Raw genomic sequence first — 5,270 nt, forward strand, 5'->3', positions numbered from 1 at the left:
GAAGATTTCTCCATTCAAAGGCGTTGTCAGATTTGGCAAACGTGGGAAGTTGTCTCCTAGATACATCGGTCCATACGAGATTCTTGAGAAGATTGGCGATCGTGCCTATCGACTCGCCATTCCTCCTTCTCTATCGGGGATACATGATGTCTTCTATGTATCGATGCTGCGTAGATATATGCCTGATGTTTCTCATGTCATTCAGCCTGATGAAGCCGAGCTTGACGATACTCTGAGTTATATTGAACATCCAATTCAGATTCTTGATTGGAAAGAAAAACAGCTCAGAACGAAGATCATTCCACTAGTAAAGGTCCAGTGGAGTCGTCATGGCACTGAAGAAGCAACTTGGGAGACAGAATCAGAGATGAGGCAGAGATATCCAGAGTTATTTCTATAATGTGAGTATTTATTCATTTTTTAATTATATTACTTCTTTTACTTGTTTTGATTGATTGCATGCGAGTTAAAGGACGAACTCATATCTAAGAGGGGGAGAAATGTAATGCCCGAGATGTGAGTTGGTAATCAGCAATTATTAATGCATGATTTGATGTAATTATCGAAGGCCGAAGAAGCGATGTTACGATTCGATTCTAGTTGCAAAATATATTGTTGGGACAGCAGAGACAGTGCACCCACGGTTCAAAAGACAGTGCACCTGTAAGGCCCGAGATTTTATTACTATAATCTGAGATTAATCTGAAATGATTTATTTAGTAATCGAGAAAATTATAGACAGAACGGATCAGATCGGGAGAACCAAGAGAAGATTTGACATAAATTATAGGGAGAGCTCCCGCGCACATGCGCGACATGTATCGACGCACATGCGCGAGAATTACAGAAGCATCGGCGCACATGCGCGACTTGAATGCGCGCACATGCGCGGAACGTCCAGAATGATCGGCATATATGCGCGACGTAAATGGCACACATGCGCGGGTTGGGCAGAAGGATCGGCGCATATGCGCGACTTAAATGGAGCGGGCAAAATGTTGGTGCGAGCTACCGGCGCACTTGCCTCCTACCTAAGGAACGTGTATATATATATATATATACCTACATGCAAATCCATCAGAATGAAGGAAAGAAAGAGCCGAGGGAAGCACAAGAAAGAATTGAAATATTCTTACGCCTTTTGTGAGAAATCCGTCCGTCTGTTTTTGAATCCGACTTCAGTACTGTGTTTCTATCGACGCAGTCTACAACTGGACGTAAGTTTTGTTACGTTTAGACATGATTTGAATTTATGATATTGTCATAATTGAATATGAATCAGATATGATGTTTCTGCTACAGTAGACATTGTATAACTTAAGCCAGATTAAAGAATAGACTGTTTATGAAACTGTTATGAATTTCAGAGTTGATTTAGTTGAGATTCTATATCAGAGTTGTGTTATTATTCAGATTTTGAATTGTACGGATACTGATTATGAGTTTTGGTATTATATCTGTGATGTTGAGATTGACGGGGTATCAAGACTGTATTGTTATGGTGTCGAAACATCAGTAGATTGATATTGATCAGATTCAGTATTGATTGAGATTGATCAGATTCAGTAATGATTTCGATTGTATCGTGATATCATTGATTTGAATTAGATTTTACCTTGTTCAGATATGGATCAGATTATATACCAATTTGAGTATTGATCAGAACAGGTCTTGATCAGGTCTTGGGATACGAGACTTCGTCTTCATCAGACCGAGAAGACAAAGGTATAAATTGATGTTTATTGGGAGATCGATTTGAATTAGATTCTACTCGAGTTTCCCTAAACCACATACTTGTATGGTATTATTTTTATACCTTTATGTTTTACTGATTATATTTATTCTATTGACATAGAAAGTAGAAAGCAGAGAGCTATTGAATAAGAGTCACTGACAGAGGGGCCAGACTATGACAGAGCCGTCACTCACCCATTGCACATTGTCAGAATAGGCATAGTCTTGGTAGATACTCCAAGACACCGGACGTTTGGTCATATCGATGTGATTATGAGTAGAGCCGCTCTTATCATAGATATTCGATATAGCGAGGGCCAAGTCCGTAAATAGGAACGTAGCAATTACAACCACCGCAAACATAAGAGATAGGTGGGAGATTTGTTACATTCCTATTCAGCGGGATCCCTAGATCGAAATGAGAGATGAATCGAGTCTTAGATATTGAGACTAGAATTGATTTACAGACCTGTATTGATTTATGTTTCGTAGATTACGATACATGTGTTATTTACAGATTTATATTGATACATGTTCGATTTTGATACATGTGCAGAGATATAATGCATGCTTTTATGTTAATTCAGTTAATTGCATGTATACATTGTTTATACTTGGATTTATTCTCACCGGAGTATCCGGCTGTTGTCTTGTTTGTATGTGTACATGACAACAAGTGGGACAAGATCGGGGTCAAGAAGATAATGAGAGAAGACGAGTTTAGAGTGGTGATTCCAGACTTATTGTAGACCTGGTTTAATACTTGAATTTAGTAGTTGAACCTTAGACTAGTTTGAATAATTGTTGTACAAGATTTGTATTATTATACTGATTGTATAATAGATTGATTCCATTACCTTCCGCACTTGCATTTAAAAAGAAAAATTTTTAGACATGTTTATCTTAATTGATAATTAAATCCCAAAGATGATTAAGAAGATGATTAGCGTCCGGGTCCCCACAGCACCCGCGGTGGTTCTTCTGAAATTTGGAAGAGATACAGTATGCTCACCGCACCCGCACCATAAAATCTACCGCACCCGCGGTGTTGGTACAGTAGAGGCATCGCACTCGCGCTACAAAATGCACCGCACCTGCGGTCGAGTCTTCCGAATTGTTGGAAACGATCCAGTACGCTCAACGCACCCACGGTAAAGAACGAGCACACTCGCGGTGAGACGTGCTAAATGGAAAATATGACACTTGCCCTTACACATGCAATATATATGTGAAGTGTCTTCATTTCCTTCATTTTCAGCAGCTGAGGACCAAGAAAAACATTCAGCAATCCTCCAAACTTCATTCAATCTTAGAGATTTGATTGTGAAGCATCTAACCATCCGACTTTCGATCCGAGTTCATATTTGTGCTCCTCGTAGTACCAGCTACAAAAAGATGTAAGTTTTGTTATGTTCTTGTTTGATTTGGCTATATGATGTTGGAGAAATCAAATTTTGAGTAGTATCATGTGTTCTTATGATTATGGTGAAATGATATTCGAAACCGGATCAAAGAAATGTTACCGTATGTGATTATTACGATTTTCCAGCATGTGTTGAATTGGGAATATGCCGATTTGGAGATTATGATGTATACATTGTGATGGTTATGAGCTGATGATGTAATTCTCGTGTTGTTATTATCAGTATATAGAGACTACGCCGTTATGCCGTCGAAAGTTATTGAAATTGCCTATTGATCCTACCTTGAATTGGAGATTGATATGGTACATTGTATATATGTCATTTCCGATTGGTATTGACATATTGGACATCGAAATTTCAAGACTTCAACTTGTACAATCGAGACTACGACACGAAAGGTATAATTCAATGTTTGATTGGGGAGATATAACTCGAATCAGATCCGATTTGAGTTTCCCACAAATCACATACTAGACTTCTATACCTTGTTATGTTGTGCTTTATATTGATTTATATACAAGCATTGAGATAGGAGAGTCATTGGCAGATATGCCAAGTTTCTAGACGTTCGGTAGTATCGAGGCATAGGAGAAGATTGACTCCGATTGTAGATATTCGATATAGACAGGGCCGAAGTCTAGGAATAAGATGTACCGCCACCCCGATTGGGAGAGTAGGTGGGAGACTTGTTACATCTTATTCATACCGGGATCCCTAGATTTAGATATGAGTCGAGTTAAAGAGTAAGAGTCGAATTGTTTTATCTGTATTCACCAATGTGTCATAATTACTGAATTATGTGGTATGATTTTGTATGAAATTGCATGACATGCATGGATACATGTTTTATACTGGGATTTGTTCTCACCGGAGTTCCGGCTGTTGTTGTATCTGTATGTGTACATGACAACAGGTGAGACAGGATCAGGGTCGAGACAAAGATGAGAGATCGAGATAGCGTGGTGATTACGGGTGTAGAAGATGGACTAGTAGTTTTTACATTTGATATGTAATGTGTTTCAAATACTAGTTTGTTTAAGAATGAAATGGAACAAGACATGTATTTATGTTGGTTGAAATAAAATAGAGTTATCATGTGTGTATGATTTATATACACTGGTTTATGTTGTTAAAAGAATTTTTTTTTTATGACCCCCATTTTCTAGCAAATATCCAATTAGTCCCAGACAATTGAGTTAGAGCCCGGGTCCCCACATGAATAATAACACCTGTTGCCCTGGTTCGAAGTCTCGTTGAAGAATCTGCTTGTCGTGCCATTTCTTGGTCTTTTCTTTGTATATCTTAGCATTTTCGTATGCATCATTCCTGAATTCCGCCATCTCATTCAACTGCAACAGTCGTTGCTCGCCCAATGCTCCAATATCAAAATTTAGCTTTTTCACAGCCCAAAATGCTTTGTGCTCCAGTTCCAAAGGTAGATGGCAAGCTTTCCCAAATACCAACCTATAAGGTGACATCCCGATAGGTGTCTTGTATGCAGTCCTGTACGCCCATAAAGCATCATCTAGCTTGAGTGCCTAGTCCTTCCGGTTTGTCTTTACTGTTTTTTCTAATATTTGTTTGATCTCCGGGTTGGATATCTCTGCTTGCCCATTAGCTTGCGGGTGGTATGCCAGTGTCACCCTGTGCTTCACATCATACTTGGCCAATAGTGAGTTAAAATTTTGTTACAGAAATGCGTACCTTCATCATTGATAATGGCTCTAGGCGTTCCAAATCTTGTGAAGATGTTCCTGTGGACAAACTTAACAACAACTCGAGCATCATTAGTACTGGTGGCAATTGCTTCCACCCATTTGGACACATAATCAACAGCAAGTAAAATGTAAGATTGACCAAAAGAGAATGGGAATGGACCCATAAAGTCAATACCCCAGACATCAAAGAGTTCCACCTCCAAAATATTTGTTAGTGGTAATTCATGTCGTCTAGAAATATTGCCAACTATTTGGCATTTATCACATGACTTAACTAAAGTATAACTATCCTTAAACAGATTAGGCCAATAAAACCAGACTGTAATACCTTAGCTGCTGTTCTAGATGCTCCAAAGTGTCCACCGTAGGGTGAGGAATGACACTGCTCTAGAAT

Source organism: Primulina tabacum, chromosome 2 (assembly GCF_025594145.1).
Source record: "Primulina tabacum isolate GXHZ01 chromosome 2, ASM2559414v2, whole genome shotgun sequence".
Taxonomy (NCBI): domain Eukaryota; kingdom Viridiplantae; phylum Streptophyta; class Magnoliopsida; order Lamiales; family Gesneriaceae; genus Primulina; species Primulina tabacum.